The sequence below is a fragment of the Zootermopsis nevadensis genome, unplaced genomic scaffold (assembly GCF_977971745.1).
Source record: "Zootermopsis nevadensis isolate Lab colony 2312 unplaced genomic scaffold, Znev_1.0 Znev_ptg000045l, whole genome shotgun sequence".
NCBI classification, from domain to species: Eukaryota; Metazoa; Arthropoda; class Insecta; order Blattodea; family Termopsidae; genus Zootermopsis; species Zootermopsis nevadensis.
Genome location: NW_028259177.1, coordinates 1,386,808 through 1,403,454, shown reverse-complemented (window position 1 = coordinate 1,403,454; position 16,647 = coordinate 1,386,808).

Below are 16,647 nucleotides of genomic sequence, written 5' to 3'. Positions count from 1 at the left end.
TCAGTACAGTCTGTGTCAACAACAAGCCACCTGTTCGTTCAATCTCCTTTCTGGTCATTGATAACGCCTCGTATCACAACACTCAGACAGACAAAACCCACCGACGTCTTAATCAAAGAAGGACGAAATGAAAGCCTGGCTATTGGAGTAACACTGAAGACTACAATTTAGCCTTGAAACCACTGTAAGACTATTCGAAGCTAAAAATGTCCCACTGCTAACCTATGGAATCGAAATCGCATGGTCGAACCTAAGTCTGAAAGACGTAAAATCACTGGAAAACGTCAAGGCAAGATTCCTGAAAAATTACTCTTGGAATTTCAAAATACGCGCCATCAAGACTGGCCCACGAGCTACCGAAGGAAACGTTCCTGATGGAAGATCTGCGTTACAGGCTACTGCTCCCATCTATGGAAAACTCGTCGCGACTACTTCAAGAGAGTAACTGACATTAACAGTTATATCAGTAGCCATTTACATTTCACTGGTAAGTAGCTGCACTTTCCAATAACTGGTTATTTGCAGCAACTCTCTGAATTAGTGGAACTGGTATCTGCCATGTAGCTGTTAGTGGAGATTCCGATCACTTTTCACTGAACAGTACCTGAGGTCGGCAAGCTGAATTACCAGTAACCAGTTTCCTGCTGTTATTTAAATAACAGGAACTGGTAACTGACAATAACAGTTATATCAGTTGCCATTTACATTTCAGTGGTTAGTAGCTGCACTTTCCAATAACTGGTTATTTGTAGCAACTGTTTGAATTAGTGGAACTGATAACTGCCATGTCGCTGTTAGTGGAGATCCCGATCACTTTTCACTGAACAGTACCTGAGGTCGGCAGCTGAATTACCAGTAACCAGTTTCCTGCTGTTATTTAAATAACAGGAACTGGTAACTGACAATAACAGTTATATCAGTAGCCATTTACATTTTACTGGTTAGTAGCTGCACTTTCCAATAACTGGTTATTTGCAGCAACTGTTTGAATTAGTGGAACTGATAACTGCCATGTCGCTGTTAGTGGTGATTCCGATCACTTTTCACTGAACAGTACCTGAGGTCGGCAGCTGAATTACCAGTAACCAGTTTCCTGCTGTTATTTAAATAACAGGAACTGGTAACTGACATTAACAGTTATATCAGTAGCCATTTACATTTCACTGGTAAGTAGCTGCACTTTCCAATAACTGGTTATTTGCAGCAACTCTCTGAATTAGTGGAACTGGTATCTGCCATGTAGCTGTTAGTGGAGATCCCGATCACGTTTCACTGAACAGTACCTGAGGTCAGCAGCTGAATTACCAGTAACCAGTTTCCTGCTGTTATTTAAATAACAGGAACTGGTAACTGACATTAACAGTTATATCTGTAGCCATTTACATTTCACTGGTTAGTAGCTGCACTTTCCAATAACTGGTTATTTGCAGCAACTGTTTGAATTAGTGGAACTGATAACTGCCATGTCGCTGTTAGTGGAGATTCCGATCACTTTTCACTGAAGAGTACCTGAGGTCGGCAAGCTGAATTACCAGTAACCAGTTTCCTGCTGTTATTTAAATAACAGGAACTGGTAACTGACAATAACAGTTATATCAGTAGCCATTTACATTTCACTGGTTAGTAGCTGCACTTTCCAATAACTGGTTATTTGCAGCAACTCTCTGAATTAGTGGAACTGGTATCTGCCATGTAGCTGTTAGTGGAGATTCCGATCACTTTTCACTGAACAGTACCTGAGGTCGGCAAGCTGAATTACCAGTAACCAGTTTCCTGCTGTTATTTAAATAACAGGAACTGGTAACTGACATTAACAGTTATATCAGTAGCCATTTACATTTCACTGGTTAGTAGCTGCACTTTCCAATAACTGGTTATTTGCAGCAACTGTTTGAATTAGTGGAACTGATAACTGCCATGTCGCTGTTAGTGGAGATTCCGATCACTTTTCACTGAACAGTACCTGAGGTCGGCAAGCTGAATTACCAGTAACCAGTTTCCTGCTGTTATTTAAATAACAGGAACTGGTAACTGACAATAACAGTTATATCAGTTGCCATTTACATTTCAGTGGTTAGTAGCTGCACTTTCCAATAACTGGTTATTTGTAGCAACTGTTTGAATTAGTGGAACTGATAACTGCCATGTCGCTGTTAGTGGAGATCCCGATCACTTTTCACTGAACAGTACCTGAGGTCGGCAGCTGAATTACCAGTAACCAGTTTCCTGCTGTTATTTAAATAACAGGAACTGGTAACTGACAATAACAGTTATATCAGTAGCCATTTACATTTCACTGGTTAGTAGCTGCACTTTCCAATAACTGGTTATTTGCAGCAACTGTTTGAATTAGTGGAACTGATAACTGCCATGTCGCTGTTAGTGGAGATTCCGATCACTTTTCACTGAACAGTACCTGAGGTCGGCAGCTGAATTACCAGTAACCAGTTTCCTGCTGTTATTTAAATAACAGGAACTGGTAACTGACAATAACAGTTATATCAGTAGCCATTTACATTTCACTGGTTAGTAGCTGCACTTTCCAATAACTGGTTATTTGCAGCAACTCTCTGAATTAGTGGAACTGGTATCTGCCATGTCGCTGTTAGTGGAGATCCCGATCACTTTTCACTGAACAGTACCTGAGGTCGGCAGCTGAATTACCAGTAACCAGTTTCCTGCTGTTATTTAAATAACAGGAACTGGTAACTGACAATAACAGTTATATCAGTAGCCATTTACATTTCACTGGTTAGTAGCTGCACTTTCCAATAACTGGTTATTTGCAGCACCATTCTGAATTAGTGGAACTGGTATCTGCCAGGTAGCTGTTAGTGGAGGTACCGATCACGTTTCACTGAACAGTAGCTGAGGTCGGCAGCTGAATTACCAGTAACCAGTTTGCTGCTGTTATTTAAATAACAGGAACTGGTAACTGACATTAACAGTTATATCAGTAGCCATTTACATTTCACTGGTTAGTAGCTGCATCACGTCCTTTAACAGGCAGCCTGACGGATAATTAAATGTGAGACATTCTGGTCACTCCTGGGTTATTTTCTCTCTCGCTTTGTATTTGTACGTATGTATTCGTCAAGAACGTTAAAGTAGCTGTTATTTCTGTGCATTTATTTTTTTTGGGGGGGGGGGAGGCTTGATATAGTGGTGATGTTTGGTATTTTCTTTGAAGTATTAACTGGAGTCTTAAATATCTACAAAACTACTTCGTGTTTCAGAGGGTTCGCTGAAAACTCACTAGGGTCAATTTGTTTACATTATTTTCCATGAATCGCAAGATCGTGGCCTACCCGTAATCATTTCGCTGTCCTAAGTCCCTTCGGTCCTGCCAAAGTTGGTCTACTTACATTTCGAAACTCCTTGCATGAGTGATCGGCCTTGAGTGGGACTCGAACCCACGATCGCAGCAGTCAGGCGCACGAGGTATATTATACAATAATTTTCGTAAAGTGTTAAAATTACAGATGGTGGTCCTCAGCTTTGTTGGGCCGTGTACGTGTTTCTTATTTTTCAACCAGATTTTATCTCACGGCCGGCAAAGCCCAGATTTGTTGCAACACGTGTCAAGGTAAACTGCTCTGCGCACATGAATCACTAAGTCAGCTGACCGGAAGGGGGGGGGGGGAATCGCTTCGCTACTCTGCTTGGCCTTCAGTCTCCAGCGTTGCCATGTTGAGAAGGAGCGTGTACTTTAATGACGTAAATACGTCCATACGGAAGGGTGATTCGGCAAATCAGCGTTAGTTGCGAACACGTGTAAGATCCAGCGCCGAGACACATTTAAACGTTCATTCCTCCTGAATGCTGAGAGTAAGGGTAATGTAACTTATATGTAAAATGATCAGTAAATGAAGACCTTTAAGAATCTGTAACGTATTTTGTTGTAATTATAATTGTTTATACATTTATTGTAATTTTAATAAACCAATGTGTGCAATTTTCGATGTATCTGGCGCGTTAAGCTCCCGCCTCTCGAAAACCGTAAGAGATGGATCTGGACATATTGCGTACGAAGTACGTATTACGTCATGAGCTTTCCAAATCTGTTTTCAGATTTTACATATCACGAATGGTTTAGGTTCTACAAACATTTGTTTATACGAACAAAGGCGCATCGCACCTCACGCTACTTCTGCGTCTGTGAAGTGACGTGTTTTCTTCGAGGTACGGACCGAATTCTTAAATACGATTCAGACGAGTTCTTAATAGGGGCACGGCCCGCCACCCTCCCCCCCCGATCGTGGAGGCCATCAGCTGAAATGATCTTCCCCCCACGCCGCAGAGGCCTTCAGCCGAAACGGCCCCCCCCTCTCTGGGTTCAAACCCCAGAGATCCAACCAACCAAATTCCTTTGGACAACTTGCCTGACGGGATAACCTCCCATCAGCAGCAACAGATCCCAGTTTGAATGGTCGAGGCTCCAGCCACGGCGTAACCCTGTTAGCGTCAGCAAAATTTTCGTTTTTTTTTTTTTTTTTTTATTATATTAAGACCGTTTACCATTTCCAGCAATGCGCCTTGAGTGCAGGAATGGTGTCACCTAGGTAGGGACGATGCTTGCGCTTGCGCAGGCCTCCGCCCTCGGTTAGCTTTTTGGTTGGTTTTGGTTGGTCTCGCTTCAAAGGGACAAGGAACATTTCAACGCTGCTTAAATATGGAATTCTCACTCGGCTCTGCAATATTTAAACTTGTTTTCTACGCGCAGTGTCGAAAATTAACAAATTCCATCACGTCTGTTGTGGCGGAGGGAAGACTGGTGTGATATATATAGGCGGTTTAGTCGTCGGGCGCCATTGATCACTACAGTCACGTACATTGTAAGAAAGGGATGCCTATATTGCAGGAGATGTAGTTCTCTCCTATGTATGAGACTGGTTATGGAATGTGTCGTACAACCAGCGGGGAAACAGAGTGTAGTCTTGTAATTTCTACCCAAGATTCAATATAGAATTATACAACATCTTGGGAAATGTTATATTACTTCTAGATTTTCAGTTCGTGAACGCGGACGTTTGGTGATGTCTTATAAAAAGTCGGGTTGGACCGACAGGGAACTTCAGACGAGTGTACGTTGGTTTGCGTTGTTATGAAAGGATGAAGTTCTAAATGGAAACTTCCCTTCTTCCTCAAAGAAACCACAACTTGTCTCTGTGACAAAGATCAACTGGTTAATGCTTTTAAGGTAAATAATCTGTGTTTATTCTGAGAATCATACATTGCACATAAATAAAACCTTAAACACGCCCGCGAAATGTCATAAGGGGAAGAAATAAACTCTATTTTCGGTCTAAATCTAAGAATAAAACTTTTAAACGAACTTCAAATATCTTCTGCTTTTTTATGAAACCATCTTAATGGTGAAAGATAACTAATTCATGCTCGAAGCGGTAACACTTCTTACGTACATGCCTGTTTCGAATTTCAGCCGAGACCGAGATTTTCCAAAAACAAATTTCGTGATTTTACTCCGACCTTTTATGTTCCGCGAAAGCCACAGTTCTCATTTCATGCAATGATATTTAATCGATGTTTGTTTTTAGGTCATAACAACGCAGGGAACAGAGGTGACTCATAGGATGTTGCTCCGTGTAGTCTGGTAGAAGTTTACCGACGTTTCGAAGGTTCTTGCTGGCACCATCGCACATACCATTCGCCCTCGGAATCTCAAACCTCACTAAAAGTCATTCTGCGTAAGATAAACAGGGAACAAATCTTGTTCGGGTCTCGATCAGTGACCTCTGTCGGTCAAGACAAGGAAGGAAATAGAACAGGTTTTTTGGGGAACGTTTTAGCCTGTGACCCGTCTTAATAATATCTGTCCCTCTTCTTAGATTCACCTCATCTCACTCTTTCTCTCGACACGCATTCTCTGTCTTTGTCTGTCATATTATAGTCTTACCGGACCCTTAGTTCAAGAGATGTAACCCTGTAACCTATTTATTTATTATTATTTAGTGTTCTGTCTGACGACAGGTCCATATGAACAGGATCCTTCCATCCTTTTCTCGGACTGGGACCTGTTCATATACGTTCTTGGCAGATGATCCAGAAGTGGTTTGCCATTGCCTTCTTCTGTGTGTGAATGGAGTAATTGTTGGGATGCCACGGAGGAAAACTCCGTGTTGCCTAGACCACGGCCTTGCCCAACACAAGTTATAAATTCTAACCCGAGACCCCAGAATTACAAGGCCAGCGCTCTAACCGCTAGACCACTGTATCAAAGCAGAATTACCTGCTTCGCGGGTCATCATGCCGACTGGGCGTAAGAGGAATGTAAGGACCATCTAAAATGATAATCAAGGGAGAGACGAAATTCGAAATGAAGAAGGCAGTTCTGGTGCTGGGCAGAGTCGCACCAGAAGCAATGAATATCTTGTTAAGAATAATTGGACGAATTGACCTGTTGAATTCGAAGCTCGTCTAAGTAATATTAAAGGTTTCAGCCCGCACCGCGAAGAAAACACCACACTTCACCGTCGCGAAGATCGACTGGGTAACGCCGTTTAAGGAAATAATCGCTGTTTATTCTGAGAAACGTACGAAGCGTACAAATGCGAAATGAAGAGTTACTCATTACTAAGTCAGGTCTTTCTTTCTAGTACCACGTATGAAAAATCTGTCACGTGGTTAATTTTTCGGATGAAAGACGATTTCACGGCGGGAAAACAATTTCTACTTAAGTACAGAGTTGTGTTTCCGTAACGAACTCCACTCGTTTGTCCCATTCTTTTAAATTCGAGTTATCTGCTTTCAAAGAGACCGTCTTCCACAGTGAAGCAGGTGATAACAAGATGGATGGGATTTAAAAATTAATTGTGCAGGGCATTGCTTCTCCATTACGAGTTTCACCTTCTTGCAAAAAGAACGAATGAGCTCCTGTTTGGTGCCTACGTGCAGGGCTGAAACTCGAACAAAGAAACTCTCTGGTCTACAAAGAATAAAACTTCTCAGAGATCTTAGTTCATGTCTCTTCTCACCAGGTTAAAGGACAGTATCAGAATACAAACGCAGGGGAGAAATCCCTCGATAATGTGGGAGGTTCATTCTGTTACGTATGGAAGACGGAGAAATCAGAATCACAGTCACAAGGGAATTAGGACAATATCAAATTCGGGGAATTTTGTTATCGTTCAGCTGCCAATTTGTTGCATTATCGCCCCAATTAGAAAGCTTCAAGTTTTAAAATATGAATTGCAGTAATTTTTATCTGTTGTGTCGTAGTGTATTAGACTTGAAGGTTCACCCCAAATAAAGAACACAGATTTAATGTCATATACGATTCCCGGCGGTACCCGAATTTATAACTTGTGTTGGGCAACGCCGTGGCCTAGGCAACACAGAGTTTTCCTCCGTGGCATCCCAACAATTACACAGAAGAAGGCAATGGCAAACCACTTCTGGATCATCTGCCAAGAACGTATATGAACAGGTCCCAGTCCGAGAAAAGGATGGAAGGATCCTGTTCATATGGACCTGTCGTCAGACAGAACACCAAATAAAAAAAAATAGTCAATACCTAACAAGCCTGGAATTTTAGAGCATGCGACAATCCTTATTGAGATGCGCACAAGGACATCACAATGAGCACTGTTTGTAATTTATATTGTTGTCAAAACAATTATGTATAACGTTGAGTTCAGAGATTTGGAAATAAATGTTTTCCTGTGGACTCGTTTATATATTATTTCTTATTCTACTGTTCCCAAAATAAACTAGCACATGACTCAAAGACGAAATCTCCAAGGACTTGTGTTTTAGACTCCTTTTATTGTTCCTGTGCTAAGAACACACCCCTAAAGTGGTGCACTATATTTCAGAAACATCATACACATTCTTTTAATTCGGTCAAAACTCGAGAATGCTTCTGTCATACGCGATGGTCTAAAGGCCTGTACGCACTATAGTACAAATGTCGCGGCACAAAGTCACTTGATGTGCCTGTTTCGCAACAAGCACCTCCGAAACGTCGATAAATTTGTACCAGACTACACGACGTAAAATCCCAGAATACAGTCGTCTTAATCTCATCTGTTGTCTTGTGCGAGTACACCTGATCTCTCACGTTAAGGGAAGAACAAAGCATGAGGGCGCTGAAGTAAGAGGTGGCTGGAGAAAGACACCACTCAGAAGAGCTAGGAGTAGTTAGGATAACATTAAGATGGATATTAGTGAAGTAGGACGGGTAGGGGTAGATTGGATTCATCTGGCTCAGGATAGGGACAGCTGGCGGGGCCTTGTGAATACGGTAATTATTATTATTATTATTATTATCATTCTTATTATTGACTGCAAATGGGTTTTTACCTGGTGGCAGTGGTCCTACAATGAGACACAACAAAACAACACACCACACTCAAAATAAAACAACTCATAAGATTACAAAACCATATAACCTAAAGTACATAACTTAAAAATTAATGAACATCATTAAATAAATACAATAGTCTGAATTAGAGATGAATATAAATCGACTTTTAAAGAATCCGCAACATTTCGATAGGTCTATAGATTGAACAGGGAACTTGTTAACTCTGCAGGTAATTACGTTATACGTGAGAGATAATTTTACTAAAATTCTAGTAATAGTAAACTACATACTAGGCCATATCTCCTTTTTCCATCTCAGCCACTTCGGAATCTCTTCTCCTTTTTTTGCACAATGCAAGGAATGGAAAGATGCAGTCAGAATGTCGTAGTTAGTTTCATTTAGGTATGAGCATGCGCCCTGGTACTCGTGCAGAATCGGCAATGCGCACAATTACGTCCTACGGTTTGTACGGTTTGTGGGACGAGTGGGCGCCGTGGCCGAGTTCTAATGTGCGCAGAAACTCGTATCATGGGATTTTCAACTAGATACTTTATATGGGATGATTATAATTTATAAATAGGGAAGGAAGATTCATGGCATTTGTCTATAAAACTATTAAAAAGCTGTCCTCTGTCTACTGCCAGTAAGACGTATAATTTTTAATAAATGCCAGACTTAATTTATGTATCTATAAGAAACTATAGGCTTATGGCATCATTCCTAATTCATATCGTTCTTTCTAATGAAATTTAAACAAAATAACTGTTTTAATAAAACTTGGAATGTTCATGACATCAGTAATACCAACATTTTGACTGTGTGAAATTGTGAGATGGAATTATACTGTCATTTAATGCTGACATGAATATTAAAGTTGATAAAGGTTCCATTATAAATTCTTTAGATTATTTAGTAACCTATTTGTCTGAATGAAATGTCACTCAAGTACGCACATTTGGAGACGCTACTTATACGAACAGACTTTGGTTATCGTTTGGTCATTTACCACGTGAACCCGTTTTTGTGTCCGCGATCCCGAGTCCACACCGAATACAACAGCGCATGCCCACGAACAACTACTTGGAAAACGTGATAGTAACTCTATACAAAGCTGCAGTAGAGAAAATGGTACACATCTTATCTCTCATCTAGCCATGTACCTCGTCTCCGCTAGGCTACTTGCTCCGGTCACATGGAAAAGACTTATAACACAGAATTTTGACATAGAAATTATAATGATTATATTACGTTTTACGGAGTGTGATCGTATTCTCTCGGCAGTGAAATTGACCACATCGGTCTTCTACGTTGCAATGCCGCGCGGAATGACAACAGCGTTTCGTTGTAATATGCTGTTTCTATCTTCAGGGCTGACCAGTACATCTAACCCTCCTTTGTTTGATCACTCTAATAACGTATTATTGTGAAAATTACGAGGCTCGTCCTTAAAGTAAGTTTCCCTGGGGCCGTTTACAGAAACAAAACACAATTTCATGGAAATATTTATTGCAACAGATACAGCAAGTGTCCAGCTATTTTTCAACATATTCGCCACCGGAATTGAGACATTGGTCATACCGTGGGACCAACTTTTGAATACCTGTGTCGTAGAAGTCTGCCGCCTGGGATTGGAACCACTGTGTGACGACCATCTCCGCCTCTCTGTCATTCTCAAAACGCTGACGCTGACCGGACAGGAATTTCTTGAGGTGTAGGAAAAGATGGAAATCACTGGGAGCGAGGTCCGGGCTGTAGGGTGGATGATTAAACACCTCCCAGCTGAACTCCTGCAGGAGACTTGCTGTCCGTCGAGCCGTGTGCGGCCTAGCGTTATCACTGACCGCACTTCACAGTCGGCGGGAGCTGGAATAAGAACCTCCATCTTCAACAGCTGCAACGATGCTATTGTGAGAACGCGGGAAGTGCCGTTAGTGCATGCGCCATGCTACGTCATTGCGCTATCACGTACGCACAGTCGCTTCGCGCAATATAAGGTTTGCTAGCTGTGGGACGAGTGGGAAACTTACTTTGAGGACGCGCCTCGTATATTCACTTTTTTCTGTAGGAAATAGAAAATTATATTGATTTGATTTTTACGACATTTTTACCATATAATCCAAAATTATAAATGCAGTAAATTATTCTGAATTATCTTTCTGCTGTCCACATAGCGTGATGTATTCAAGGAGTTCTAGAATCTAGAATCTAGATCATAGAGAGGCTCTCAGATTTTGCATTCATTTCACGTTTGTTATTTCATGAACATTTGTTTAGCCCAATATTAAGTAACATATATATTTTTCACCATGCAATTGAATTAGTCTCATGTGTGACTGTGTCACCAGTTCTTTTATAAAGAATTTTCATGGAAAAAAAACTGGTATCAAAGTCAATTAGCTGATAGAAGAGTGTTTTTTGCCCTCTGTTAGCGAAATTTTTTATCGCTTGGTGCTAGAAGGTGCATTTCCCAGATTGACTGTTAGCTAGAACATTGCCATGTAGCCCTCGTAAATGTCACTGGGGTGGGGGGTGGGATAGTTTGTACGTACGGGGGATTTTTACGGACCAACCTCCGCTATTCTTGTGCGCAAAATACAATGCGACGAAGGGGGGAAGGGGGAGGATGCAATGACATCAAGGGTAATTATGTGACCAACATGTTAACAGTGGACAGTGGATTGACGTTCGCCTATTTTAAAACTACTTCGGGTTATGTCAGCGGTACGAAGAAATAGGTTCAGGTTGGTAATCGTACTGAAATGAAGAATTTCGAAAATGCCTCCCCTCCAATTCGAATCAAGGCATTCGGTTTTGTTGTTCCAGATTAATTTTTGCTTTTATCTTCTTTTATTTCTGTCTTTCTCTCTGGGAGGATAATATTAAAACTGATCTTAGAAAGATAAGTTTGAAATGTGCGCATTGAATTAATCTGGATGAGGATAGGGATGGTTGGCGGGCACTAGTGAACACGGTAATGAACCTTAGAGTTCAATCTAGGGCAGGAAATTTCTTGACTACCTGAGAGTTTTATTAACATTTGCAAAAGGACTCTGCTCTTTGGAGTTAGTATCTACGTTGCCTGTATACAGACCCTTATTTGGTACCCTGGCCATTCTTTTGCTACTTATTGTACCATCGCACTTCATGTCTTCTGGGAAACTAATAAAGTATCTACCCCAAAATATAATATGGTGGATTTCTTCATGAGCACGCTTCTTAGTTTCATAAGGAACACGAAGTTAGAAGCAGCAACACCAGCTGTCTAGTAAAATTCGTGCTTTGTACAACATCACGTCACTCCCTCAAGGGGATTTTTCTGAGCATGATTATCTAATTCAGAGGTCTGGAACTTTTACAGTGTAACCCATCGGACATGAGGGGCAGGACAAACGTGTCCCCCGACCTCACACAAAGCAAGTTCACAAGTCGACTGCGTATTGTGACGCTTGTGGTCTTTTACGTGGCGTGTTCCTGTTCAGAATCTGGTCATCTAAGTAGTTTACGACCAAATCGAAGGTAACATAAAGAGACATCCATTCAATTACAACTTGCATGGCCTACTCCGAGAATCATTCACCACCTCAGATCGTTTTTTAACTGCTGCATCCCAAGACGTGAAAAATAGGGAGACAAATCATTAATCCTACGTTCTCTCCCCTCCTTGCGCACGGTTCAGACCCGAGATCACTACTCTAGACTGTCATAAGCTGGGATAGCTCAGTCAGTATAGTGACTAGCTACTGGACGACTGGGGTTCGATCCCCGACGGGGGCAGAGGATTTTTCCTCTAGCCTCTGGGGCCCACCCAGCCTCCTCTACAATGGGTACCGGGATCCTTTCCCGGGGGTAAAGCCGGCCGGGGCGTGATGCCGACCACTCACCCCCCCATCTAGTGCCGAAAGGTCAAGAAAGAGAGGAGCTATACCTCCTCTCCCCCCAAACGCCTACATGGCGTATAGCGGGACAAACTTTACTTTACTTTACTCTAGACTCTCCCCTCTCCTCCACCCCCGCCCCACCCCTCGTTAATTCTAACGCAGTCGGCAGTGGTAATGGACTTCCCTAGACAGCTACCGTCTCTCTTCTCACGAAGCCAAGAATAATCTTTCTTGTGTGTCTCTTATTTCAACGTGATGTACTGACAGTGTCGTTTAATACACCACAAAATACAGACTCTAGCGTGAGCGAAGTGTAATTTGTGGGTCAGTCGAAGTTTGTCTGTCGCGATTTTACGTGGAGGTTGGCAACCCGCATTACAATCTGTCATCTTTGAGCACCTGTGTGAATCGAGGCTATTGTTGGAACACATTATTGCGCAAGAGTGACCTCGGATCATATGATACTGCAAAGCCCCAAGGACATTGTTGGAGCGCGTTGCTCACGATGACCTCGGAAGACAGCTCAACAATGACGAACGTGACGCAGCGGGAGAAAATTCTTTGGAACGCCAATGTGTACTTCAATGTGTACACTTTTCTTGGGCCAATTTTAACACTGAACACCATCCAAAGCATTCTACTGATAACCACATCTTACTGACTTATGTTCACGAACATCACAAAATTATACGTATAAGGTAATTCCAGGAGAGATGCCGTACTTTTTGCAACACTTGTTCTAACTCAATCCAAAAATGGTCAAAACGGCTGAAAATTCAGAGATATTATATTCATGATCTCTATTATACTAATCCATAAACAAAATATCTAAAGCAAATTAATTCTCAGAGATACAGGGCGATAAAAAAAGTTGTTATTGCGGCGTCTCTCCCGGACATGCCGGGAGAGACGCCGCTCTTTGAACACATCTTGTGAATTCAAAAAGAAACATATGTAAATGAAAACTGATGAACTTCGTTCAAACTAAGATATTGTAAATGCGTCATATTGTGATTATAAGTATTAAAATATATTAAATTTTTTTTTACAAACCTAATAACAGTGACCCGTGATAATACAACGCAACGAAGAAATAATATAAAGAACAAGAAGAACATCATCAGAAAATGAAGAATATAAATTATAAAAAACAATAAATATCAGTATTTCAGTAATAAGTTTTAACTACATAACACCTGTTGATGGCTATGTAATCGAGTACTCGAAGGGGAACGTTAATTGATGTTTTAATCTTTTAACAATTTTATATTTGTGATTGACGGCAACATTTTTTTAATATATTTCATTCAAACTAATGAATTAATGTGAACATTAACATGGAGAAAATATGTGAATACCAATAAAAATTGAAAAGTTATTGAATATCAAATGAATGTTCAATTATCAAGTACATTGAAAGCAAAATGTTCCAGAGGTTGCTTGGAGTCAAAGCTTAAACCAGTGAATTTAGAGTCTATGCGTTAGTCAGTGAAATTTGTACGGAGAGCAGAACTCATGCAACAGTTTTCCCAGTACTCACAGCACTTGTTGGTGTTACAGTTTTCAGGGGTCTCTTGATTAGAACTTTTTTTTCACGTTTTTCAACCTTGTACACCTGAAGTACTCGGACTGTTCACCTTTGCCTCTTTCGTCTGCTTTTTGACTTCGTTTCCTCTTTGCTTCTTTCGCATTTCCTCTGTTGGCTGCTTCAGTGAGGACAGAAGCCAGTTGCCTCCTTGCAGTTGAGTTTTTCTTCGGTATTTTCAGCACTGGACTAATTTTCCTCAATAATATAAGATAATGCAATAGACCAGGCATTTTTGAGTACTCAATATGTACGTGTGTGATTTTTTAAATCAGATGTGGTATTTTTTTAAGTGCGGAATCTCTCCCTTAATTTCTTGCGGTGTCTCTCCTTGTCTTCAGGGAGAGACGCCGCGCCCTCCCACTTGCCTTATCCAATGACCAACATGGCGGCCACGTCGTGCGAAGTCAAGACCAGCAACGCTGGAAACCTCTAATGTATCGTGATTTCATACTTACTTCGACTTGAAATAATAGACACATCTTATAAACAATATAAATAACTTTGAGCATAAAATTAACAAACTCACCGCATAAAATCATTATGACTGTCGCAAAAGAGCACCGATTTTCAATGCGTCCACTCACAACATTTCTCTTGGCTCACTGAACAAGGACATAGACTGACATCGGCCTAGGATTAATACTCATCAATAAAGAGAAGCAATTCCTTCCCTAGCCTTTGCTTACAACAGATTTTCCAAGACATAGCCGTTACTACGCGTACTGCAGAGATAAATTAGTGTAATACAAAAGACAACCGATAATCCTTTTTATCTAAACGGCAGATACAAAAGCAAGGACTATGGTGGTATATGTAACATTAGCAGTTGTCGTCATGCTTGTATAATCTGTAAGAGAGGTGTTTTATGATATTTGCCAAGAGCCTTGTGTGTAATCACCTCTAGTGCATGCAGACCATATTCCGGTGGGGTCCTGCAAAGTACAAACGCCAAGGTGAGGTAATAGCTATCTCGTACCAACGTCCAGAACTTCCTTCGCAAGTTTCCTGCAGTCTGAGGCCAGTAACAGTGGACCGTCTTGTCTAAGGGTGAATAGCACAGGATTCCGTTCTAAGTCGCTGTAAAACCAGGATGGAACCGACGGAACGACGGTTGTTTTATGTGTAATTTTTAATTCTAAAGCTACAATTTCAAACATCTGCTTCTGCCACGCTGAGAATGACAATCTCGTTGCACAGAACAAAGTCCTCTTTGAGTAGCTTGTAATCGCTCCGCTGGACAATAAAATTTGCACGGTTTATGGAGCCCGAAAGTTCATTGTCGTATTCACAAAAACCCTGCGAAAATTTTCTGTCCTAGACTAGGTGAATCCAGAACGCACCCACTCATAACAATTTCTTAACAGCCAATATTTTCATTCCATCTGTGCTTGAGCAGTTTCTGAGTCCTGAGAAGGCCGGATAAACTGCATCATTAATACCCCTTTACATCGTACTCATTGGTAAGCGTAAGATAAATTTCTGATTGACGCACCGCCGGGCGAAGTCCCCACGGTAAATTCCCCGGAATTTCTGTACACTGAGCACGACACTAGTTGTGCCCTCCTGGGATGTTACTGTGCCCCCTTCCTTTTACCCCTCGAATGTTTCTCATCTCTCGCCAGGTCACATGATTGTAGCTGAACCCTGGTGCTGCTGGTAGCACACGACACTCGCCTTAACGCATTAACACTGTAACGCTTTATTCTACGGGAGAACTGATCTTCCGTAAGTCTGTATGGACATTAGAATTATAGTATGTCCATGTTCGCGGACCATTCCTGAAATAAAAAATCGTCCATTGATGCTCTAAAAGGGGTGCATTTCTTAGATGAATGGTCGAAAATAGCGGCTCTTATTATAGATTCTACACCCCTGTCTACGAAAGATTTTTGTAATAAACGATTGAATGGAAAGGCTGTGTACTAATTCATCTACTTCAGAACAGGGAACAGTGGTGGGGTCTTGTGAGTACGGAAATGAACCTTTGGGTTCACTAAAAGGCTGCCAGCTTTTCTAAGAAGACTCTGTTCCGTGGAAATTGTTATATTTCGTCCTTAGAATGTTAAATCCCATATGCCTAGGGCCGCGTGTTTGAATCTTACACGGCAACGGAATGCGTCTTCTCGGGCGATCAGCTGTGTGAGAGTTGGTGAATATTAACTCGATTCTCATGTAAGGAGACGTCATAGAAAATGTTTACGTGTAAAATATTTTTTTTAATATTGCTTCATTAAATAACAAATATTTTTATTGTAACGAAAATCGAAATAAACTTAACTCATAACTGGACATCGGCTCTCAACATCGGTGGTCCCGTGGTTTCTGTAGACCACCAGTTCTAAAATGGGGTAAATGTACTCCAGGGGTATTTAAGATGATTAATATATTGCCAGACATGTAGAACGGGCCCGAAGGAATGTTTTTGGGTTTTATAGTACACGATTTATTGATTACTCGTAGGTTCTCCCAATTGGAAAGGTGTACGCGTATGTCGATCGAAAAGACAGAAACGCTGTTCTACAACGAGAGAAAAAGAGGAGAGCAGGCAGACAGGGTTGGAAAGCTTTTATTTGAAAACTATGTAACGAACTGCACTGGGTCCTTGAGAAACGAAAAGTCCCTAAGCTGGTCAAGAAATTCCGTTCATCTTTCGGAACCTGACGTTTTATGACCGTGTTAGCAAGAATCTAAACAGAGTTCATTTCCGAAGCCGTGTTTGCTTCAGTCTACCACTGGTCTCTGTTCCGATCTAGATGAATCCAGTTATCAACATCGCAGCTTATTTATGCAAAATATATTTCAATGTTATTCTCATATCAACTCCTAGGTCTTCGAAGCGATATATTACCTCGTTT